Source organism: Stegostoma tigrinum, unplaced genomic scaffold (assembly GCF_030684315.1).
Source record: "Stegostoma tigrinum isolate sSteTig4 unplaced genomic scaffold, sSteTig4.hap1 scaffold_54, whole genome shotgun sequence".
Taxonomy (NCBI): domain Eukaryota; kingdom Metazoa; phylum Chordata; class Chondrichthyes; order Orectolobiformes; family Stegostomatidae; genus Stegostoma; species Stegostoma tigrinum.
In genome coordinates, this window is record NW_026728472.1 from 3,509,669 (window position 1) to 3,535,769 (window position 26,101).

Consider the following 26,101-nt stretch of genomic DNA (forward strand, 5'->3'; position numbering starts at 1 on the left):
TTGATAAATGCACTTGAATGTTAATATGTGCCACGATGTTGGACTATCAGTGGATGTGTAGTTATAATATTTTATATATGAAAGAAATTGCATGTAAATTCACAGTGAACCTGCACTGCAGAGAGGGCCCCAACACATGCAGCTCCTTGAGAAACAGCCGGACATGAAATGGTTAATGTGGCCGGGGGTAACAAGGCAGCATTGTGACATCATCAAGAGAGTGACACGTTCTCCCGAGAGAAACTGACCTGAAATAATCCGCAGAGAATTCATCCCACAGGGAATGGTCAGGAAGTCATTGAGGTTCATTAGGAAGGGGTTGTACACTTAGATTGGGATCATTAAGAACTGTCCACATTTAGGACACAGGTGAATAAAACGATTATAGAATCTTTACAGCCATATTTGATCTGTTGCTTGAAGCTCACGTATCTGTGTACAAGTAATTTATAAACTCATGGCACTCCTCAAGGGAAGAACAGGTCAAATCGATTTGACCCCAGCAGGGGCAAGAACAGAAGTGGAAAATAACAAAGTGCAAATGATAGAGGGGTTATAAAGAGAACTACACTCCTTCAACATTGGGTCTGTAAATATTCTGTTCTCGTTTTCTTGCGAATTAGCATATATTTACATGTGATAACAATTTTATTTGCTTATGAGACATTAGCATTGCTGGATTGGGTCAGATGTATTGCCTATCGCAAAACACCCAGGAGAGGATGGGGCCAGCTATAGCCCACGTACTGTTGGTAGATCCACCGTGCCATTCAGGGAGACTTCCAGGAATTTGACCAAGCAACGCAGAAGGAACATGATATATTCCCAGGTCAAAGTCAGAAGTCACACAACATCAGGTTAAAATCCAGCAGGTTTATTTTAAATCATAAGGTTTCAGGGTGTTCTTCTTTCATCAGGTGAAGCGCTACTTTATTACGTTGTTACACATCTTAAGAAAGTGATAAAGTCAGGTGCAGCATTCAGAAAGCTTGTATTTTCAAATCAACCTGTTGATCTATCAGCTGGTGTCATCTGATTTCTGAATTTGCCCACCCACAACTTCACTAGCATCTCCACGTCACACTTCCAGGGCAGCACGGTATGTGGCCTAGAGGATATCGAACAGGTGGTAGCATTCCCATGTGACTGCTGCCCCTGACCTTCTGGATGGTAAAGACTGCAGATTCAGAAGGTGCTGTTGGAGGAGCCTTGCTGAGTCACTGCAGTACATCCTAGTGCAGTGGCTGCTACCACTTTTCATCAGTGGTGTAGGGAGTATGTGGATGGCATTGAGGTGCAAATCAAGAGGGCTGTTTTGTGTTCGATTGTATTAAACCTGATGGAAGACTTTTGAAATAAAAAATAACATTTTCATATAAAACTGTCGACAAAGTGAAATACTTGTTTTTGGCAGCTACCTCTGGATCAGACAAGTGAATGGAAGGTCGTCAAGTTGGAAAATGATATCAAAGTGGGAATAACGGACGTCTCCTGGAGACAGCATCAGAAAGTGATAAAGTCTCAGACGAGACTCCTTCAGAAAATCTTCTTCCCAATGCCAGCACAAACCCCTCTTCATCCTTTCCTGGCCAATTCATCCATATTATGTACCAATACTGAAAATGAGAATTAACTTTTTGTCAACACTCCCTGTGCCATCACTGTTGGTGAAACATAATTTCTAACCCAGAGCCTTCTCTCACTTCACCCTGGCACATTCTGTGTGGTTACAGCAGAGGCAGGGACAGGATGTTCATTCCCCTGCTCCCACTGCTCTGGGTCTCAGTGTTGTACAATTCCCAAATACTATTTTATCATTACCAATGTAGAGGAAACCTCAACCTGAACTAGACAGTTCACTTCCAGTCAGGAACAGATCATTCATTTACACTAATCTCTGATTAGAAGCGCATTTTCAGCATTCACTGTTGTACTTCCCCTGACTCTAAACCTAGTTGGAAACGAGATATTGTTCCGTGCCGAGGAGCTGTGAGCCATGGAAAACAGTAGCTGGGACACATTTCTTACACACAGCAGGATTAACCCACACTGTGGCTTGGCTGTCAGTGAAGAGAGACGTGAAAGAGTAAAGTGCCATCTGACCCCCTCAGTGTGAGCCTGAAGGATTTGCCCCGACTGAAGCTCTATTGCTGTGCATGATTCCCCTACCCCCAACCATGAGATTGTCCTTTCTGAGCTCCAGGTGCTGTTCAACCCTCAGGACAAATACAACAATCCACAGTGATGTGTTTGTGGCAAAACTGACTTGTTTTAGATTTCTCCAGTGTCCTAAACTCTAGTTTAATTTTAGGGTTACAACCATCATCAGAAACAAACTGTAAATGCTTTCTAGGCTCATCAGTGAGATCAACAATTTCAGACTGTGAACCCTGCCCCAATTTGTTCACATTTCTTGTTTCAATTTGTGTCTGGGTCCACTGCACACCTGGCTCCAGGCACATCTTTTATTTATTTATTTATTTTATTTCCCGCCCTAACTCCATTCCCTGCAGCATAGAAGGACGAATAACATTTCTGCAATTTAATCTCTCCTGCCTTCCTCCTGTGACATCTGCCTTTTCGCCCTTGTCTCACCCCCACCTTGCTCAGAATCTGTTATATTTCTGGTCCCAGGCCTCTGTCAAATCAACACACCCGCGGGTCAGAGTTTTGAATTTGCTTCCTCCAGAGCGAATCTGAAATCGTTGTGGGTGCAGCTTTCCCCAGATTTTAATTTTGGAAACAAAAACCTGGAAATTGATTTAGAGTTAATGTTTGTTTTTTTTGGCCTTAATCCACAATATCACCTCTTTCGAGCTAAAATGCGATCATCCCACAGTCCAAAAATGCAAGTTAGGTGGATTGGCCAAACTAAATTGTCCCTGAGTGTGCAGGTTAGGTGGTTGGGTTAGCTGCGGTAAAATGTGGGTTTGTGGGGAGTCGGGTGGGATAGAGGGCTATTGCAGACTGGATGCACTGAATGACCTCTTTCTGCACTATCGGGATCCTGTGATCTTAACCATTTGTGATCATGGTCACATTTTCCTCATGACAGCCCACACATCACCATGTTCATTCAGCTCAAGCTTTCATGCTACCTTTGTATTTTGAGAAGCTCTGTTGTTGGAATGGGAGCTTTCTTTGATGTGGCCTCTCCTCATACTTCTGTCCACTTCCCAGTTCCCTGCGTTAATTCCAGTGTTCTCTCATTTTCCCAAATGGAGTTGTTGAAGATCTCAAAAGGCACATTGACTGAAATTGCGAAATTAAAGAGTCAGAATGAAAGAAGAAGTGGAAATAATAAACAGGTTTGGGAGATCTCAGGGGAGTGAGGAAGGGCCACAGATGCTTCCAGACCTGCTGAACTATTCCAGTAACTTTGTTTTTGTTCCAGGAGAATGAGACTCCAGGATCCTCCTGTTGTGACTTTTCACACAGTATTTTTAAAATTAATTTGTGAGATGTGGGTGTCCCTGGCTGGCCAGCATTTCTTGCCCATCAGTAGTTGCCCTTGGGAAGGTGGTGGTGAGCTGCCTTCCTGAACCACTGCAGTCCTCCTGATGTGTGGTGACCCACAATGCTATGAGGGAGGGAATTCCAGGATTTTGACCAAGCAACAGTGAAGGAACGGTGATATATTTCCAAGTCAGGATGGTGAGTGACTTAGAGGGTAATGAGTAGGTGGTGATCTTCCCATATATCTGCTGCCCTTGTTCTTCCAGATGGAAGTGGTTATGTGTTTGGAAGGTGCTGCCTGAGGATCTTTGGTAAATTTCTGCAGTCGAGAAAAAATTCTCTGATGAGAGTCAAACCCGGGCAGGCGAAGATGGGGCACTGAATAGTAACAGACTGAGTTCAAACACAGGAGATTTGTTCAGCCAGTAAGAGCACATAGTGTAACAGTCAGGGATGTGAAACGAGTAGTGAGGGGAGATAATGCCACGTGCTGCAGATGGAGAACTTTTATTGGAACAGAAATAGATCATTCAGCCCCTCAAGCCTGTTCTGTCATTCAATGAGATCATTGCCTGATCTGTGTCCCAACTTTCAATTTCCAAAACCCACCAAACCTATCAATGAGGCTCCTCTGAAACAGACAAAGTGAATATTGAAAAAAAAAACTGCAAATGTAGGGAAATCAGAAACAAAAACAGAAATTGCTGGAAAAATTCAGCAGGCCGAGCAGCATCTATGAAAGAAATCCGAGTTACCATTTCAGGTCCAGTGACCCTTTGAGTGACAAGATACGGTTGACCATCCCCCCTTTCCTGTAACACCCTCTGGAACAGGTGATGGTGTGAAGGCCATGAGGTTGTCAATAACATCAGAGAAAACAGTTGGGCATGCTGAATCAGAGAGAGAAAAAAAAACATTTTGGTCTTTCACTTTTAAATCAATTGCAACAATTTATTCACTATTGCTTCAGAAACAGGACAAGAGACCAGAAAATCAACTAAGTGCCATTGGGTCTGGGGCCATTCTTATTCTGACCGACATGTGATTCCATGCTATAGTCATTAGTTTGATTCTGAACCATCCTCTGGCCAGTCAGAACGGATGATAAAAGTTTGCTGAGCTTCTGATGCCATGATCCCATGAACAAGCAAAAGAAATATCCAATTACAGAAGTTACTTGTGAACCTGCTGGTGTTTCATCAAGCTATATGACTAAGTGAATTTTCTCCCATACACAGAGTAGGTGAATGAGCTCTCCCCAGTGTGTATTTGCTGGTGGACAGTGAGGGTTGATGATGCCCTGAACCCAGCCTCACAGTGAGAACACATGAACGCTCTCCCTTCAGTGTGAGCATGTTGACAGTCCATCGGTCCCCTTGAGCTTTTATGGCATCTCCCACAATCTGTACATTTAACTCTGTTCAGAGTTAACCTGTCGGGGTTTCAACAGGCTGGATGACCAGGAGAAATCCTTCCCACACCTGGAGTAGGTGAATGGTCTCTCCCCAGTGTGGACCCATTGGTGTGTCAGCAGGTGGGATGGCAGAGTGAATTCCTTGCCACTCCCACAGCAGGGAAACAGCCCCTTTCCAGTGTGAAACCGTTGTGAATGCCTTCTCACACATCAAGCAGATCAACAGTCCCCACGGATCCACAGTTGGATGAAGGAAAATCCCAAGGCATTCTATATTTATGTGAGGAACAAGAGGATGGTCAGAGTAACAGTGGTGCCTACCAGGGATAGTGGGAGGGAACTTGCGCTCAGAGTCAGACATGGTCGGAGAGGGCCTTGATGAATACTTTGCTTCAGTATTCACCAGTGAGAGGGGCCGTAACATTTGTAAGGATAGCATGAATAACGCAGATACACTCGAACAGGTTGATGTTGGGAAGGACGATGTGCTACACATTTTGAAAAACATGAGGATAGATTGGTCCCCTGGGCCCGACAGGACAAGCCAACGGTTGTTTCAGGAAGGGAGGGAGAGAATGCTTTGCTTTGGCGATGACCTTTGCGTCCTCACTGCCTACTGGAGTAATACCAGATTTTTGGAGGGTGGCAAATGTTATTCCTTTGTTCAAGAAGGGAAATAGGGATAATACCGGGAATTACAGAATATCAGTCATTCTGTGGTGGGCATATTATTGGAGAGGATTCTGAGAGACGGTATTTATGTTTATTTGGTCAAGCACAATTTGATTAGAAATAGTCAGTGTGGCTTTGTGAGGGGCAGGCCATGCCTCAGAAGCCTTACTGAATTATTTGAGGATGTGGCAAATGACATTGATGAAGATCAAGCACTGAATGTGGTGCACATGGATTTTAGAGGAACATTTGACTTGGCTCCCAAAGGTGGGCTCATTTAGAAAGCTAGGCGACATGGGATTCATGGAAATTTGGCTGTCTGGAGACAGAATTCGCTGTCCAATCGAAGCCAGAGGGTTGGAATAGATGGAAATTATTCAGCCTGGAGCTCGAAGATCAGTGATGTTCTGGAAGAATCTGTTCTGGGAACACCACTATTTTGTGATCTTTATAAATGACTTGGATGAGGAAGTGGAAGGGTGGGTTAATCGGTTTGATGATGACAGAAGGGTGGTGGCGTGGTGGGTAGTGTGGAGGGCTGTTGGATGTTGCAATGGGACATTGGCAAGATGCAAAGTTGGGAAAAGAAGTGGCAGATGGAAATCAACCTGGAAAAGTGTGAAGTAATTCATTTTGAAAGGTTGACTTTAAATGCAAAATATAGGGTTAATTGCAGGATTCTTGGCAATGCGGAGAAACAGAGGGATCTTGGGGTCCACAGCGATAGACCCCTCAAAGTTGGTACCCAAGTTAACAGGGTAGTAAAGAAGGTGTATGTGTGTTGGCTTTCATTGACCAGGGAATTGAGTTTTAAAGCCAAAAGGATAGACTGCAGTTGTTTAGACGCTGGTTCTACCAAACTTGAAATATTATGTTCAGTTCTGATTGCCTCATTATAGGAAGGATGCGAAAGCTTTACTGGGGGTGCAGAGGAGATTTACCAGGATGCTGCCTGGACTGGAGGGCAGGTCTAATGAGGAAAGGTTGAGGGAGCTCGCGCTTTTCTCTTTAGAGTGAAAAAGGATGAGTTGTGACTTGATAGAGGTAAATAAGATGATGAGAGACATAGAAACCATGGATACCCAGAGACTTTTTCCCAGAGCACAAGTTACTATTGTGGTGAGGGCGGGGGGCATACTTTTAAGGCGATTGGAGGAAGGTATTATAGAGATGTCAGTGGTAGGTTCGTTACAGAGAGAGCAGTGGGTGCCCGGAATGCACTGTCGGCGGAGGTATTCGAGTCAGATACATTCAGGGCATTTAAGCGAGACCTGGGCAGGTGCATGGATGATCGTAAAATATAGAGTATGCAGGGTAGTTTGATCTTAGAGCAGAGTAATATTTCAGCACAACATTGTCGGCCAAAGGGCCTCTGCTGTCCTCTTCTATGCCATATGTGTTCAATCACCTAACCCGCGTACGTTTAGGCCATGGGAAGAAATTGAAGCACTCAGACGCGGACATGGTGAGAATGTGCAAACTCCATGCTGACATCAGCTGAAGCTGAAATCGAAGCTGGGTCCGTTTTGCTGAAAGGCCCCACAAATGCTTGGATCAGGCCCAGTAGGAAATTAATCCCCAGTCTCCCTCGTGAAAGGCAGGGATACTGACCACAATACTAATGAGGGCATCATGTGCAAATGCCCCTTCAGCCCTTAACGTGTGCACCAATCAAATATAATTGCGTAAGTTTCCAAATTCTATTTCTTTTGTTTCGCCCACAGTCATCAATACCATAGCATCACAAATTCGCATCTGAATACCTCTTAATGTCATCAGGATGTCTACCTTAAGGACACTTGCAGGCAATGGCTTCCAGATTCCAGACACCCACTGGCTGAAAGCATTTATCTGCAAATTTACTCAAAACTTCCTTCGTCTTACATTAAATCTATTGTCCCTGGTGCTTGATCCCTCCATCAAGGGGTAGCGATTACATGCGTTTGCCAAATAAATATCACTCATTATTTTGTACATCTCCTCTGCTCTCAGGAAAATGACCACAGTCTGTTGGACTTCACTTCATAACGGAAGCTCTTCTTGTGCAGACAAAACCCTGGTAAATCTCTTCTGCACCGTTTCTGGTGCTATCACATCTCACAATAATGTGAATTACAGAACTGCACACAATACTCTAGCAAAAGCCAAATGAACAAATACAATAAATGATCCAGAAAGCCACAGAAACGGGTCTTTTCTGATGAAGTCCATTTTGCTCATTATTGCTGTGGGTCCTTTTCCTGTCTGACGTTCCTGTAATCATTGCTCTGTGTCAGTTAAAGATGCGACATGAGTCTTGAGTCACCATCCCAGTATCTAAATATTTCATCTGGTTTAGAGTTCCTGGTGGTGAGACATGCCATGTTCACTCAGCAACACTGACCACAAGACAGAATGAAAAATGTCAATGTGAAAATGGATGCTAGATTGTGCAGTGCCTCAGTGAAGTGGAAGGAGGGACGTAAAGGAGAGTTCGTGATTGTGGGAGGGAGAAAATTCTCTCAGTGGTGGATTTGAATTCTGACACATCAAATGCAGATATGTGAGAGAGCCGGGGTTGAGAGATGATTGTCACCACCTCAAAGAATATTTTCACGTAAAAATGTTTGATACTTGCCGCATTTCTGTGGCCCAGGCACAAGGATTAAAAAGAAATACAGCAAGCGCCCACTGCCATGACTCAGCTTCGAACCGAGGTTGCTGCGGCCACAACACAGCGGACTAACCATTAAACGATCACGGCACCACATGAGTTCGCTGGTGTGCAACAAGCAACAACTACAGTGGCAGAGGATATGTTAGGAACAGCACCAGATCCACAACAGGAATTCTTTCCCTGCAGTGCGCTGTAATGTGGAGATTCACAGAGGACTGGAATCTGTAATTACGATGCTACCAGAGACTGTGGAGATTCCATCAATGAGAATATTGAATGCTGAGATATATAGATTTCTTTTAAATATCAAAGACTCAGTGTATAGTGCCGGCTCTTGTTGAAATGTACCTTTCAATAGTAATCTGGTTTAACATCGGATACTTCATTGGCTCCCTCACACAAGGAAGTAGCCATTACTGCATGCGACCATATAATCCCACTTTCCATGCCCAGAACCGGGGAAACTCAGTGACCCAGCGCGAAGCTATAACCAAAAATGGGGATGGCAATGAGCGTGCAGACATACACTGTGATAATAGATGACGGAATAGTCTGCGCATTATGAGCCAAGACAATGTGACAAAATCGAGACAGAGCCATGGGGATGATGTGCAGAAGTATGAGAGATACAATGGTGAATCAGACAGTGACCAGGGGGATACAGATAGAAATGACACAATCGATAAGCACTCGGTCCTTCTTTGACGATATTGAGGTGCGTGAAATGCTGAGTCTGTGAGCTCCAACCTCACCTGGAGCAGCTTCTATTGACATGGAGCAGGGATGATTGTGACCTCAAGCTGTATGAAAAGATACACAGCAATTTTAATCTGAGGTAACATAGTTGTTGGCTGCACAGTTATTTGTACATTGAGTGAGGACCTGTCCATGTAAATGTCACAATTATAATGAAAAATGCTGCAAATGTTCAACTAGTCAAGAGAGAAATCTGTGCTGGGCGAAATCGAGGTAACGTTTTTGCTCTCTTACTTTTGTCATATGGCTGACCCTGCACTGGGTTGAATTGTGGGAAGGGAATTTTTTTTGCTCATTTCATATGATTCAATTTCATGCAAACATGCACATGTCACTGAAGTCATCTAAACTTCCGAAAAATATTGGTAATATATGATGTTGTGAATAGGCTCGAGTTTACCTCAGGTTATGGAGGAAAAGCAGGAAAGCGGAGTTGACATTTATCAGATCAGCAGCGATCTCAGTGACTGGCTGACCAGACTCGATCAGGTGAATTGTAGCTTCCTGACGACAAATCATCATGTTTTTACAGCACAGAAAGAGGCTCAAAATCCCAGTTTCCAACCTTTGCCCATAGCCTTGTGTGCTACGAGGCGATGGACCGGCCATTTCAGATGTTCACGTTCCCTTGAGGAACTGGGCCACATGTTCACCCTCAGAATGTAACACACAGACAAATTTCCCAGAAGGTGACAAAGGCATCAGCAGAGACCAACCCCCAGAAAGTAGAGTTTCAAACATTTGAGTTCTGTAGTCCCATTTCACTCTTTAAAACCAGAATCTGACTACAGCAAAGAAATAAAGCATTCGGCAGCTCCCCTCTCCGTGTTGCTCCCCCATTGTTTCCTTGTCAACCTGCAGTTTATAATACCTCACCTCACGTCACTGCTGGCCTGTGGGGGAAATGACTTTGGCATAATTTCAGACAATATTGAAAGACCTCTTTTAGGTGTTGGATGCTGCAGTTGTACAAACATTCTCATCTCCTCCAGTTAGATTTAACCTCATGACCGGTGCTTTACAAGACCATTGCTTTCAATCCTGCGCTACAGAGTGAAGACTGTGCCCTGTAAGGTAGGGTTTCATGCATTAGAAACTGCAATGTAATAGATGGCAGGATAGTCTGTGCAGTATTAACCAAGACAATGCGACAACTCCGTGATGGAGCTGAGGGGAACATGCAGAGAAGAATGAGAGACACAATGCTGAATCAGGCAGTGACAAGGGTGATAGAGATATAAGTCTATAAATCACAGTCTGCTGATTAGGATTCAGTGCCTTCACTGCCACGGGGTGTGAACATTTGAAACGGCTGGTCCATGGGGTGTTCGTGGTTAAAATTTGCAATGCTAACTCAGAAATATTGACTGACCTTTAGAAGCAGAATTATGTCATAGACCAGGTGGTATCACTTGAATCTATATCCCAGATCTACATCAGCGTTGTCTGCTGTAATTGTCTGACGTGCAATTTATTTAAGACAAGAACAGGGGAGGTCAGGAAAAGTGAAGGACAACAGTGCTTTGTAAGAGATGACTGTGGGCCTCATGGAGCCAGGCTCAGTGTGGGTGCTGAAGACTGTTTCTTTGCTCCTGTTTACCCTGGCATACAGATCACTCTGGAGTAACCAAAGTGTGCCAGGATGGCTGAGTGGTCTAAGGCGCCAGACTCAAGGAATAGAGTCCTCCCACTAAAAAGCTGGGTGTTTTGGTCTCTGACTGGAGGCGTGGGTTCGAATTCCACTTCTGATAATGACAGCCCCTTTTGCATGTCTCACCTCGGCTCAGTGCCCTGATGGGGTCTGCCTCTTCCTAAGCAAATTTTACTCCAGTCAGTTTTGCAGCCTGATATTAACATCATGCTATTTCGGAAGGAGGGAAGGAGTGAGGGATGGTTCAGGTGTGAGGGAGCGAGGGATGGGGAGGGGGTACGGTACAGAGCGAAGGACAGGGTGGGAGTGAGGGATGGAGAGGGAAGGAGTGAGAGAGACGGAGAATGGGCAGGAGGGAGAAAGGGAGTGAGGGGCTGGGAGGGAGTGAATGAGGGATGTGTAGGAACCGAGGGGCAGGAAGGGAGCGAAGAACACGGAGCGAGATACAGGGACGAAGCAAAGGATATGGGTGGGAGAGGGATTGGCACAAAGAGGGAAAGGGAATGAGCAAGGGGCAGGGAAGGGTACAGGGAGGGAGAGGAAGAGGGAGCAAAAGAGATGGAGCGAGGGATGGGGATGGAAAAGTAGGGGAAGGGATCGGGAGGGAGCAAAGAACAAGGAGGGAGGGAAAGGGAGGGTGTGAGGGAAAGGGTGGGAGTGAAGGGTGAGGGGGCCAAGGAGGGACTGAAGGCCAGCGAGGTAGACAGGGTTCTATGGACAGGAAGGGAGCGAGAGTCAGGGAAGGAGTGAGGAACAGTGGGGAGAGCACTTCAGGGACAGGGAGGGACAGGAAAGGGAGCAAAGACCAGGGATAGAGTGAGGGACAGGAATTGGAAGGGGCAGGTAAGGAGCGAGGGAAGGGGACAGGGGAGAGACAGGGTGTGAGCGAGGCAGCAAGGGGTGGGTAGGGAGTGAGGGACGGGGAGGGATTGAGGGAGGGACAGATGAGGGGTGAAGGAGCGAGGGATGGGGAGTGAGGAAGCAAGGGTTGAGGAGTGAGGTGCAGAGAGCAAGGGAGAGAGATGGAGGGAGTGAGGGAGGGACAGGGAGTAGGGTGGGAGGGAGCAAGGGAAGCCGAGGGAGCGAGCCAGATGGAGGGTGCAAGGAAGCGAGGGATGGGGAGCGAGTGAGGGACAGGGACTGGGACAGACAAGGAGGGGGAGGGACAGGCAGGAAGCGAAGAACAGGTTGGAAGTGACAGGGAGGGTGTGTGGAACAGGGAGGGAGGGAGAGGCAGGGACCGATGGACGGAGAGGTAGGAAGTGTTGGACAGTTAAGGAGGGAGCGAGGAAAAGGGAAGGAGTGAGGGACAGGGAGGGAGCGAGGGACAGGGGCTGGGAGTTGGGCAGGGAGGGACAGGGAGGGAGCAAGGGTCAGGGACATGGAGGGACAGAGCGGTAGCGAAGGAAAGGGATAAGTGAGAGACAGGGAGGGACAGGGATGGAGTGAGGAAGTGAGGGAAAGGGAGTGTGCGAATTACAAGGTCAGAGCAATGGGGAGGGATCGAGGGACAGGAAGAGGTTGAGGGAGGGACAGATGGGGAGGGAGGAGGGAACGAGGGACGGGGAGGCAGGGGCGGGGAGTGAGGGACGGGGAGGGAGGGAGTGAGCGAGGAATGGGGAGTAGAGTGGGGGAGCGAGGGACTCTGAGGGAGCGAGGCAGAGTGAGCGAGTGAAGAAGCGAGGGATGGAAAGGGAGCCGGGGACAGGGACAGGGATGGACAAGGAGCGGGAGGGACAGGGAGGAAGCAAAGAGCCGGTAAGAATGGACAGGGAGGGTGTGAGAGACAGGTAGGGAGGAAGAGTGAGGGAGCGAGGGATGGGGAGGTCGGCACGGTTGGACGGACAGGGAGGGAGTGAGGGACAGGGGATGGGAGGGACAGGGAGGGATCGAGGGTCTGGTGTAGGGAAGGACAGAGGCTGAGCGAAGGAAAGGGACGGAGAGAGGCATAGAGGGACAGGGATGGAGTGAGGCAGCGAGGGATGGGGAGGAAGCGAGGGACTGGGAGAGAGTGAGTGACTAAAAAAGAGTGATGGGGAGGGAGGGAGGGACAGGGAGAGATTGAGGGAGGGATGGATGTGGAGGGAGGGAGGACAGAACGAGGGACAGGGAGAGAAGGACGGGGATTGAGGGAGCAAGGGGCGGGGAGCGAGGGAAGGATAAGGAGGGAGTGAGGGAGGAACGGGGAGTAGGGCGGGAGGGAGGAAGCGATCAACAGCAGGGGTGCAAGGGAGGGAGGGATGGGGAGGGAGTGAGATACAGAGCGAAGGACAGGGACGAAGCAAGGGATGGGGAGGTAGGGAGTGAGGGAGGAATGCAGAGGAGAACAGGAGGGATGATGGTATCGAGGGATGGCGACGGAGCGAGGGACAGGGAGGGTGCGAGGGAGCGAGAGACAGGGACGGTGCGAGGGAGGGGGATGGCAACAGGCAGGAGGGAGCGAGTGACATGGACAGGGAGGGACAGGGAACAAGGGGCGTGGTGGGAGCGATGGACAGGGAGGGGGCGAGGGACAGTGCGATAGCGAGGGACTGGGAGTGAGCAGGGGATGGGGTGCGAGCGAGGAATGTGTAGGAACGGAGGGACAGAGAGGAAGCGAGGGAAAGGGGACAGGGAATAGACAGCGAGGGAACAAGGCAGCAACCAATGGGAGGGAGCGTGGCATGGGAAGAGAGCAATGGAGTGAGGGGCAGAGAGGAAGGGAGAGTGGCAGGAAGGGATGGGGATGCAGCATTGGATAGAGAGGGAGTGAGGGACCAGAAGGGAGTGACAGGGAGGTGGTGACGGATGGGGAGGATTGAGGGAGGGGGGAGGGAACGAGTTACAGATAGGGAGAGATGGAGAGTGAGGGAGAAACGGATGGGGAATGAGGGACAGAAAGTGAGGGACAGGGAAGGATGGAGTGCGGGTGGAATGGAGCGTAGGGCAGCATGGAGGGAGCGAGTGAGGGACAGCATTGTAGCGAGGGTCGGGGAGGGAGTAACGGACGGGGAGGGAGGGAGTGACAGGGAGTAGGGCAAGAGGGAGGAAGGGAGCGAGGGGCAGGAGGGTGTGAGGGAGTGAGGGACGGAACGAGGGACAAGGAGGGAGTGAGGGACTTGGAGCAAGCTACGTGGTGGGATCAAGGGACAGGGAGCGAGGGACTGGTAGGAGCGGGGGACCAGGAGGGAGCGATGGACAGAGAGGAACGGATGGGTCTTGGGGGATGGGGTGGGAGCAAGGGATGGCGACCAAGCAATGGGGAGAGAGAGTGTTGGACTGAGTGACAGGGATTGGGAGAGCGAGTGAGCGAGCGACTGGGAGGTAGGGAGGAATTGACAGGCTGGGAGGGACTTAGAAAGCAACAGGGAGGGAGTGACAGTGAGGGTGTTTGGGAGAGACAGAGTGGCAGGGGCACGGGCTTGGGTACAGGGCCCAGGGAGCCAGAGACAGGGCTGGGGAACAGGGGGACAGGGGACAGGAGCCATGGGGTTACAGAGATAAGTGAGGGACTTGAAGGGAGAGAAGAGGAAAATGAGGAGGGGCAGAGTGAGAGAGAGAGAGAAAATGGGTCAGCGATAGAGAGGTAGAGACAATGAAACAGAGGCAGAGTGAGAGGTGAGAGCGAGGTGGGAGGAGAGAGACAAAGGCTACAGAGGGGAATAGGGAGAGAGGTAGAGACGGGGAGGGGGACAGAGAGTGAGGGAGAGTGTGACAGGGTATTAGGGAGAGGTGGGGTCAGAGAGAAAAATACAGAGTGGGAGATGGGGTTCACATTGGCAGAGGGTGAGAGAAGGGGGTGCGGATATTTGAGCAGGAGGGAGAGAGAGACAGGAAGCAGGGAGAGAGGGAGGGAGTGGTTTGGAGAATGTGGGTGGAAAGAGAGAAGGAAGGGAATGGAGAGAGGGATGGGGAGCACAGAGAAACGTGAGTCAGAGAGGGAGAGAGCGAGCAAGGAGGGACAGGAGAGACCAAAAACCACAGAGATACCAGAGGTGGATGCAAGGACAGAGTGACTGAAACCCAACTCCTGAGCTCAGTCACGAAATCCTCCCATTCCCTTGGGGCCGAGTCTGTCTCTCTCCAGCTGACTTTCTTCAACACAAAGACAAACAACAATATAGTTTGCTGTGCTGCTTGGCACTTTTTAATGAACGTTAATTCCATATTGAAGTTATGGATGCAGTCAGTGGAATGGTGCCTTTTCTCTTTGGCCTGTGAGTTGAGAGAAACATTGACATGTTTCCCTGTGACCCACTGTGGGACAAAGTTTGATAAACCAGCACGACCCTCAGTCTGTTACCAAAGCGACAGGCTGCTTCATTGCTGAAACATTGAACTGAAATGAGAAAATCCTGGATGGATTGATTAATGAGTGAATTTGATTGATTGATGAATTTGGGTAAAGGGATATTTCAGCACATTCTTCAGCTGCTGCCTGAACTTAGTCTGGGTCTCGGCATAAATCACGGTGTTTGTGCAGCAACTTAGGAGCTGCAGCATGAAGCCCAATTCCTGTACAAACCAATCCAGATACACAGACTCATACCCAATATTCCACATCCGGAACCATATAGGATACACTATTAACATTGACCTCAACAGGATGAAATTCGCCGAGATCACAAACAGGAAAATGATGGATTTTTTACGATTTCTCATTTCTGTGTCACACTGTCCGTCCCCATTGGTGTGAGCCCGCAGTCTCCTGCGGGCTCTGCTGGTCACTAAAATGTGTCGGACCGTGAAAACATTGAGCAGCAGAATCAGGAGAAATGGGGGAGCCGGGGTTAGAATGTGGTAGAGGAACTCGAATGTGACCCAGACACGAGATAATTGAATGTCGATTGATCCCTCACAAGACCAGGGGCCGTTCGCCAGCCAGTAGTGAGTTCTGAGCAGAAAATACCAGAAAATGTTCTTTAAACAGCTCAGCACAGTCACTGTTCCCAGAACCACAGCCGCCGTTTTCTCACTGCAATATTTACTTTTCAGCTTCTGGCAACAAATGGCCACAAATCGATCGAAGGTGAAAGTGACAGTGAACCAGACAGAACAGTCAGTGGCTGCATAAAGAAGGACGGCGTGGATATTATATACGGGGATGGAATCAGAGAATTTAAGCTGTTCCCGATAAACAATGGGAATGAGTCTCAATATCAGGTCAAGGATAATGACCAGTAGATCCGCCACTGCCATGGAACCCAGGTAACATCTGACACAAGGAGATAATCCACAATCTTTGTGAAGCAGCACGTGGGTCGTCACGACGTCAACTGTGAGGAAGGAAAAAATATAGAAAATAGGAACAGCCTGGAGGCACAGTAACCAGTTTGGTTGAGGCCCTGGTGACATTTTCAAATGTATCTCTGATTTATTGAAATGAAAATGAAGCTGCAATAGCAAATAGCAATGTCTCAATTTTGTTTTACAAATATGCAGTGTAAAACACAAGAAAATCTGCCCCCCTCCAAAAGACACAAAGGCACAACTATAAGAATAGATGTGTCCTAGAACATTCTCACACACGATTACTCGAAAGCAGGCACAGGTCAATCTTGACAGTTTGTGATACAGAGGGCGAAGACGTTGACGTCCTGAAGGAATATCTCCCAGTTCCTTGAAGACAAACGGAGGTTAGAAATTTCGCTCTCTTCATCGAAATTGTGGTCAATTTTGGTTGTGAAGAAACATGAGCACAGGGAAAATGTATTCACTGCTTTAAATGCGAGGGTGGATTTAGAAACAGTGTTTCCTTCTCCCTGGAATAGGATCCTTTCCCTCAGGATGTCATCTGTTGTTCAATTAACTGACATCCAATTGTTCACAAATAATGCGGGTTAAAGAATGTTCCGGGGAATATCAGTTATAGAATATGATGGAATCATAAAGACCCACATCACAAAGGCGCTTCTGCCCATTAGTTTTGGTGAGACTCACTCAGCCTCGTGTTGGAAATCTCTCCCCATTCCCAACACAACTGGCAAATACAAATTAAAGGCATTGCCAGATCAGCAGAAGTGGTCAGTTATCTCACATTCTCAATCCACCTCACAGAACCAGCCCAGACACCACAAACCCAGATGGAATATCTGTTGAGCATGGAGCACTGTGCAGACCAGGCTGGTGTCCTGCTCAATACAACCCGGCAATCTGTCCAGAGTGGGACACTGTGCAGGCCGCACCAGCCAAAGAGATATCAATCCAGCACGGGGAGTTGTGCAGACTTCACCAGTGCATTGGTTATATAAAATCTGATCAGGTATCTCTCCAGCACGGGGATCCGTGAAGTGAACACCACTGAACTGATCTGTATACCCAGGGCCTCTGCTCTGCAACACTACCAAATGTCCTAATGTAAATTGTATAAGTCCTGTCCGTTTTTGCTTTACCAAAAGCAATGTCTCGCATTTGTGCAAATTAAACACAGTCTGCCAGTCCACAGCCCAGTGAGTGATATTCTCACCGCCAAACCTGACATATTTTGAAAGGCCCTCCCATCTCCAGAAGGCCTCCAAACTCCGTCTTTATTTTCCCAAAGACCCTGAGCTTTGTTTGCCTTTCGTGGGCAGGAGGAGGCCGGTTGTGGGTGGATTGCAGACCAGCCGGTGGTGAGGAGACTCATTTTCATAAGGTAAGAGTGGTTGCCATAGGAACCCAGATGGGCCCGAGCCTCGCCTGTCTCGTCATTGGGTACGTGGAACATTCCTTTCCCCTGTCTTATTCTCGCCCCCACTGTCAACTGTCTCGCCAATGCATTGATGATATCATCAGTCCTGTTTCTCTCTCTGGTCTGGAATTGGAAAACTGCAAATATTTTACTTCCAATTTCCACCCTGCCCTCACTTTCACCTGGTCGACCTCCAACCCCTCCCTTCCATTTTTCAACATTTCTGTTTCCATTTCTGGGGATAGACTGGCCGCTAATATCCATTCCAATTCCACAGACTCCCACAGCTACCTGGACTATCCAATCTCACAACCCACTTCCTGTAAGGACTCCATCCCATTCTCTGAGTTCCTCCAATTCTGTCGCATATGTTCAGATGAGGCCACCTTCGACAAGGGAGCCTGCGACTTGTCCACCTTTTCCTCAACCGAGGGTTCCCCAGCTCCGTGTGGACAGGGCGCTCAAACAGGTCTGACCCATCTCCCACACTTCTGCCCTCAATTCTTCTCTTTCCTCTCACAACAGGGATTGGGTTCCCCTTATCAAAGCCGACCATCCCACCAGCATCGATATCCAGAAGATCATCAGACACCATTTCCACCAACTTCAGCAAGATGCCACCACCAGACACAAATTCTCTCGCACTTGTTTGCCTTCTGCAGGGACCATTCCCTCCAGGATACCCTGGTCCACAATTCATTCACCCCCAAAACAGCCCCACAGCCCGACGGCCCTTGCCCTGTAACTGGCGAAGGTGCAACACCTTCAGAAATGGGGGAGAGGAAGGGGATATTGGAATGAATAAAGAGAGAGGGGGGATGCAGGTGGAAGATGGATAAAGGAACAGATTGGCAGAGAGGAGACGGACTGGTCATGGAGGTGGGGGTGGAGCCAGTAAAGGGGAGTACAGGTGGGGAGTTAGGGTGGAGGTTGGTCAGCCAAGGGAAGACGAACAGCTCAAGGAGATGGGGTGAGGCTGGTATGTTGGAGGTGTGGGTGAGGGTTGAGGTGCATGGAGTGGATAGGTGGGAGGAAGGACAAACAGGCTAGCGAGGCAGGGACGAGCTGAGATGGTTTTGGGGTGCAGTTGGGGGCGGAGAAATTTTGGAGCATGTGATGTCCACATTGATACCATTGGACCTGCAGGGTTCCCAAGTGAAATATGAGGTGCTGTTCCTGCAACCCTCAGATTGCATTATTGTGGCACTGCAGGAGGACCAAGATGGACGTGTCATCCAAAGAGTTGGGGGGAGTTGAAGTGGTTCACGACTGGAAGGTGCAGTCGTTTGTCAAGAAACGAGCATAATTGTTCTGCAAAGCGGTCTCTGAGCCTTTGCTTGGTTTCCGTGATGTAGAAGAGGCCACATCAGGAACAGGGCATACAATGTACCACATGAGCAGATGTGCAGGTGAACATCTGTTTGATGTGGAAGGTTTTCTTGGGGCCTGGGATGGGGGTGAGGGGGTGTGTCGCGACAGGTGGCATGGCGCCTGCGATGGGAGTTAGGGGGTGTTTCGGGACAGGTGTAGCACTTCCTGCAGTTGCTTCAAAAATATCTGGGGGTGATGAGGCTCATGGGCAGCGTGGAGTGGACAAGGGAGCCACGGAGAGAGTGGTCTTTCCAGAAGGCACATAAGGTTGGGGAGGGAAAAATGTCTTTGGTGGTGGGGTCAGATTGCAGGTGGTGGAAGTGCTGGAGGATGATGCATTGGATCCGGATGTTCTTGGGGTGGAATGTGAGGAGAAGGGAGATTCTACTTTTGTTGTTATTGCAGTCAGGGGGCGTGAGAGGTGACTTGTGGGAATCACCGGAGATGTGGTCGATGGGATTTTCAACCATTGTGGAGGGGTATTTGCGGCCCTTGAAAAACGAAGATATCTGTGATGTCTGGGAGTAGAATGCCTCATCTCAGGAGCTGATGCAGCAGAGGCGAAATATTTGGGAAAAGGGGAGAGTATTTTTGCAGGAAGTTGGGTGGGAAGAGTTGTGGGGTCAGTAGGCTTGAAATGGATACCGATTTCCAGGGGGTTTCCAGAGATGGAAACAAAGAGGTCCGGGAAGGAGAGAGAGGTGTCAGTGATGATCCAGGTAAACTTAAGGTTGGGGCGGAAGGTGTTGGTGAAGAAAATGGTCTGTTCAAGCTCCTCGTGGGAGTACAGGGCAGCACCGATAAAGTCATCAATATAACGGAGGAAGAGGTGGGTTACAGGGCCAGCGTAGCTTCAGAAGAGGGATTTTTCCACGTGCCCCACAAGGAACCAGGGATAACGTGGGCCAATGCGGTTATCCGTGGCAACACCATTTGTCTGCAGGAAGTGGGAGGAATTGAAGGCGAAGTTGTTAAGTGTGAGGACGAGTTCAGTAAAACGCATGAGGGTGTCAGTGGAGGGGGACTGGCCAGGCCTGTGGGACAGGAAGAAGTGTAGGGCCTTTACGCCACCTGCATGGGGATTGCAAGTAGATAGGGACTGGATGTCCATAGTGAAGATAAGGATTTGCGCACCAGGGAATCGGAAGTTTTGGAGGAGGTAGAGGGCGTGGGTGAAGTCACAGACTTAGGTGGGGAATTCCTGAACCAAGGGGGATAAAATGGAATTGAGATAAGTGGAGATAAGTTCAGTGGGATAGGAGCAGGTGGAGACAATGTGTCAACCAGGGCTGTCAGATTTCTGGATTTTGGGAATGAGATAGAAGCGGGCGGTGCAGGGTTGGGAAACATTGAGGTTGGAGGCTGTGGTTGGGAGGTCACCTGAGGTGATGAGACTGTGGATGGTCTGGGAAATGATGTTTTGTTTGTTGGGGGTGGGGCCATGATGAAGGGGCGGAAGGAGGTGGTGTCAGAGAGCTGGCCCTGTCCTCACCAATTTTGAGGTCAGTGTGCCATAATACAACTGCACCTCCCTTGTCTGTGGGTTTTATGGTGAAGGTGGGTTTGGACAGGAGGGAGCGGAGGGCTGCACGCTCTGCACGGGACAGGTTACAATGGGTGAGAGGGGTGGAGAGGCTGAGGCAATTGATGTTTCGGTGTCCATGTACACAGATCCTTGAAAGTTGCAACCCAGGTTGACAGGGCTGTTAAGAAGGCATACAGTGTTTTAGCTTTTATTAATAGACGGATCGAGTTCCGGAACCAAGAGGTTATGCTACAGCTGTACAAAACGCTCGCGCGGCCGCACTTGGAGTATTGCATACAGTTCGGGTCACCGCATTATAAGAAGGATGTGGAAGCTTTGGAAAGGGTGCAGCGGAGATTTACTAGGATGTTGCGTGGTATGGAGGGAAGGTCTTACGAGGAAAGGCTGAGGGACTTGAGGCTGTTTTCATTAGAGAGAAGAAGGTTGAGAGCTGACTTAATAGAAACATATAAAATAAACAGAGGGTTAGTTAGGGTGGATAGGGAGAGACTTTTTCCCAGGATGGTGACGGCGAGCACGATGGCGCATAGCTTTAAATTGAGGGGTGAAAGATATAGGACAGATGTCAGAGGTAGTTACTTTACTCAGAGTAGTAAGGGAATGGAACGCTTTGCCTGCAACGGTAGTAGATTCACCAACTTTAGGTACATTTAAGTCGTCATTGGATAAGCATATGGACGTACATGGAATAGTGTAGGTTAGATGGGATTGAGATCGGTATGACAGGTCGGCACAACATCGAGGGCCGAAGGGCCTGCACTGTGCAGTGACGTTCTGTGTTCTACATATTGGCGGCAGTTGGAGATGAATGTGTTGAGGGAGTGTAGGAGGCCTTGCGGTGGTGTCCTGGAGGAGATGATGTGTTGGCGATGGCAGAAGGGGTGAGTCGAGGGAGGGCTAAAGATAATAACCGCTAAAGCTGGAAATCATAGCCAAGCAATTAAAGATGTTAATAATTTATCTCAATGTGACAGCACATGCCATCAACATTCTGTAGTTGGGGCAAGTACCTTTCAATTGTTCAACACTGAAAAATCTTTCCTGTGTAATTCAGTAAAGTTAACCAGAATTTGATGAATCCAAACTCAGCTGAAAGCTGGCATGCAATGTGTGACCGAAAAATCTGGGCATGACTTCAGTCTTGTGTAATGAGTAGAATACCTCTGTGCCAGAGCTCGGGATTATATTCCCGTCCCTGAGCCTGTGGCAACGTCACCAGCTCGGAAACAAAACTTCTGGATTCAAGTCTTTCCACTTGCAGATATGTGTCACAGCCTGTCAGAACAGGTTGATGAGCAAATACACAGGAGAGTAATGTTACTGATTCAGGGGCCATCGCATTATGGTAGTAGTGTCTCCATCTTTGGGCCCAAAGGTCAAGATTCAAATCCCACAGATGGATTTCGTAAAATATCTCAACAAGTTAGATAAACGATTTTTTTTCCTCGAATTGTGACTTGACCGAGAAGGAAGTGGTATCAGTGTTGAATTTCAGAATTCAGGCCCGGGATAACAGAAAGCACAGCCATTCGTGTTGATTGGAGTAAAATGTGCACCTTATATATGTTTATAAAATCATGAAGGGCATGGATAGGGTGAATAGTCAAGGTCTTTTTTTCCCCAGATTATGGGGAGTCAAAAATTAGAAGGCACAGGTTTAAGGTACAAGGGGAGAGATTTTAAAAACATATGAATGAACTGCCAGATGAATTGTTGGAAGCTTGTGAAAACAACAATTGAAAGGTATGTGGATGGGTATGTGGATGGGTGTATGGATTGGAAGGGTTCAGAGGAATATAGGCCAAATGCTGACAAATGGGACTAGATTAATTTCGGATACCTGGTCAGCATGGACATGTTGGACCAAAGGGATTATTCCCACACTGTCCATCTTTATGATTCATTCATGCAGCTGGACAATATCTCTTTGTGATCTTGGATAACCTTCCCTGTCGACAGTTCAAATAATCTCAGTGGCATCCTTAAACTTGATACCCATGCCTTCTACAATTTTCATTTAAATCATTTATTTAAATGACAAACGAAAGTAAATCCACCACCGATCCCTGTGGATCACTGCTAAATCACAGGCTTACAGTCAAAAGAAGAATCCTCCATGACTACCCTGTCTCCTGGCGCGTGCGCACAGACACAAAAACACACACACACACACAAGCATAATCGAACTGCAGAGCAGACTTGATGGGCCAAATGGCTAATCTACTCCAACTTCTCAAGCTATCTGATCTGAAAGTATCGGGAATATTTTCCCAAAATGGCTGAGATTGATAAATAATGTACTGAACTGAGTCAATCGGAATGTGGAGTAGGTTTGAGGTAACGAATGACCAACATCTGCTCCTATTTGTTGTGCTCTTTAAAGAGGAGGTAACCTGTTGTGAGGCTAACACACTTTAAGGAGTCTCCTAATTAAGATTGAGATACAAATGTATTTTTCTCTTTAATATTTTGCTGTCTGTGGAGTTCCCATCCCCAGGGAACAGTGAAGACTGGGTTGCTGAAGATATTGAAGGCAGAGCTCAACTGAACTTTAATGGACAGGAGCGTCCATTGCAGGGATTACACAGGAAAGGGGTGTTCAGCCACAAACAGATCAGTCATAAACTTTCTAAACTGAGCAGCAGGCCAGAGTGTCCGAATGGCCAACTGCAGTTCCAATCCTGTGTGGTGTTCTCTCAGTCCACCCCTCGAGGTTGTTCGAAAAGGAAAGGAAGTCCCCATTTAAACAGTCCTGGTTGTTATACCGAGATAGGAGATCATTCTTCTCCCCTTCGGAGTTACACAGGACTAGAATAAAGTATTCAGGCATGGAGTCAGAGACATAGAGATATACAGCATGCAAACAGACCCTTCGGCCCAACTCGTCCGTGCCATCCGGTCATCCGAAATAAATCAAGGCCCATTTGCCAGCAATTGGCCCATAACTTTCCATAAGCTTCCTAAACATATACTCACCCTGATGCCATTTAAATATAATTGTACCAGCCTCTACCACTTCCTCTGGCACCTCATTCCATAAACACACCACCCTCTGCATGAATATGTTGCCCCTTAAGTCCCATTTAAACCTTTCCCCTCTTTCCTTAGAGCTGTGCCCTCTCGTTTTTGACTCCCACAACACGGGGAAAAGACCTTGGCTCTTTACACATCTGTGCCCCTTCTAACTTTACAAACATCTGTAAGGTCACTCATCAAAGTCATTTTATTTTATTTTATTGTGTACGAATTGTGGCAATTTTTCCACACAGCGCCGACAGCCAAAAATGAAATTAATCATTAAGATTATCTGTACTTGTGGTGTTTGTAAAGAGACAAAAGTAAACCAGGCTTGTCGGAAATCTCCCCTCATCCTCAATACATTTCCGGGGGAAATTGAGCACCTGATTGAGATGGCAGACTAGATTTATCACAGATTCTGAAAGGCAGCATTTTTGACGTGCAGTATACTACTCAAATGTCAGTCTGTATTCTGTGCTTGTCTTTTAAACGCTCAAGGAGCAGAATCACTGACAGTACAACCTCTGCCTGATGATCTGACGACAAATAGCTCTCATGGTGTGTTGCTGTGCTCAGAAACACCTCAACAACCAGCTGCACACCACAGGAGAGGCCCTGCAACCTTTCTAGGCTGCTACGCAGTGAGCCCAGGTTAGCGAACAGGAAATGCAGATTCGAGATAATAATTTATTTTCAGTTTGGAAAGCTGCAAATAGTGGAATTCCTCAGGGATCATTGTGAGGCCATGAACAGTTGACAATCTAGATTAATAATTTGGACAAAGGTCTGAAAAGGTTGGTGCTGAATTTCCACGCACACCAGTGTCGTCATCCAATAAAATGCCAAGTGGAGGCAGATCATGTACAATGGGATATAGACAGGGGATGTTCGTGAGCAAACTTTCAGCAATGCAAATAAATCAGTACAATGTTTTGGGATGTTTGTGTTTTTGGAAAAAGGATAAAACGACAGTAGATTATTTAACTGGGGGAGAACGCAGAGCTCGGTACTCCAGAGGGATTTGTGTGTCCTGGTACATAAATCATACAAAGTCTGTCTGAAGATATCGCAAATGATTTGGAAATTAAATGGAATAGTGCTGTTTCTTGCAAAGGGTGCTGGGTATGATCTTCGGCAAGTTTCCCTGCTTCTGTAGAGGACAATGCTGAGATTCCACCTGGTGCACTATCTGTAGTTATGATTCCCTCAACTGAACAAAAAAAGTGGCCATCGAAACTTTTCAGAGGTGGTTCTCTCTATACTGACCTGTGATGAAGGCATTACGTTTCTGGAGGATTAACAGTTTCGGCCTGAGAACGAGAAATGCTCTTGACCATATAAAATCCTGAGGAGAGTGTAAATGATGAAAACCTGAGAGATATTTGCTCTTGTATGAAAGAATAAAAGGGGGAAATAAAGTAAAAACAAAAAAAACAGGGTCTGAGGAAGGTTCACTTCGCCTGAAACATTAATTCTAATTTCTCTTCATAGATCCTGCCAGGCTGCTGAGCTTTTCCAGTAATTTCTGTATTTCTTTGGGAATAAGACACATTCATTTTAACATAGATATTGTGAAGATATTAAACATGTTGTTTTTAAATTATGCAGGCACATATAAACATATCTTTAAGACAAGTGGGGCCTTTTTTTGTTAAGGAAATGGCTCTGTGTATGACAGCAGCAACGATACACTTACATGAAGCAGGGAATGTGATGGAAGCATATAATTCAGACAATGTTCAAGGAGACCTCACATGTTCAAGTTTGGGGACTGGATAACATTATTGTGCGCTTCAACTCAGACGGGAAAAAAAATGCAACCCGCCTCAAAAGCAACAGCCTGTTGTTCCCTCTCTATTTCCTTGTTCCTCATCACATCAACGTATGACAGCTGAAAGCGAAACAATCATCTTTACCACCCCTGAGGATTCATCACAAGGATTCATTGGAATCTCCACCTGCCTGAAGCAAAGGGAATTCAGCCAAACCTAACTGTTCCAGGAAATAACCCCATTCCCAAGAACTTGTGAGAGCAGAATAAAGAGTTTGTGTGTGTGTGTGTGTGTGTGTGTGTGTGTGTGTGTGTGTGCGTGTGCGTGTGTGTGCGTGTGTGTGCGTGTCCGTGTGCGTGTTTCATTCTTTAGTCCATCATCATTTGAGTAAATTTGTTTTGGTCATAAACATGTTGTTTTGGCAGATTAAGGAAAACTGCCTGATTCGGTCCTGGCTCTGACCCTGATCCAATCTGAGAACGACATCATCGGCCACATCACCAATCTGGTCACATTTAAAATTTCTTGTGACCAGTGGAGGAATGGGGCTGAAAAAGGAAACAGTGACCCGACAAGCCAGGGAATCTCAGACCAGTGAGCCTGATGTGAGTGCTGGGTAAGTTGCTGGAGGGGATTCGGAGGGATAGGACTTACATGCACTTGGAAAGGAAAGCATTGATTAGGGATGGTAAGAATGGCTTGTCTCACTAACTTGATTATTTTGAAGAGGTGATAAAGAAGATTGTTGAAGGCAGTGTGGCAGACATCTTCTATATGGGCTTCAGGAATGTGTTCAGTAATGTTCCAAATGGATGTGAGTTTGCTCGCTGAGCTGGAATGTTCGTTTTCAGACGTTTCGTCACCATTAAAGGTAACATCATCAGTGAGCCGCCGAAGCGCTGGTGTTATGTTCCGCTTTCTATTGATCTGGTTAGGTTTCCTTGGCTTGGTGATGTCATTTCCTGCGTTGGTGAGGCCATTTCCTGTTCTTTTTCTCAGGGGATGGTAGATTGGTTCAAAATCAATGTGTTTGTTGATGGAATTCCGGTTGGAATGCCATGCTTCTAGGAATTCTCATGCATGTCTCTGTTTGGCTTGCCCTAGGATGGATGTGTTGTCCCAATCAAAGTGGTGTCCTTC

The 26,101-nt window shown here is 47.4% G+C and overlaps 1 long non-coding RNA gene across 1 annotated transcript in view; it reads right to left on the bottom strand.

Moving 5' to 3' along the window:
* Nucleotides 1–1,568: 1,568 nt before the first annotated feature.
* Nucleotides 1,569–26,101, bottom strand: part of LOC132208834 (uncharacterized) — a 232,018-nt gene continuing 207,485 nt past the window's right edge. Inside the window, exon 3 of the long non-coding RNA XR_009444958.1 lies at nt 1,569–1,585. This is a non-coding gene — a long non-coding RNA (uncharacterized LOC132208834). The remainder of the gene's footprint in view (nt 1,586–26,101) is intronic.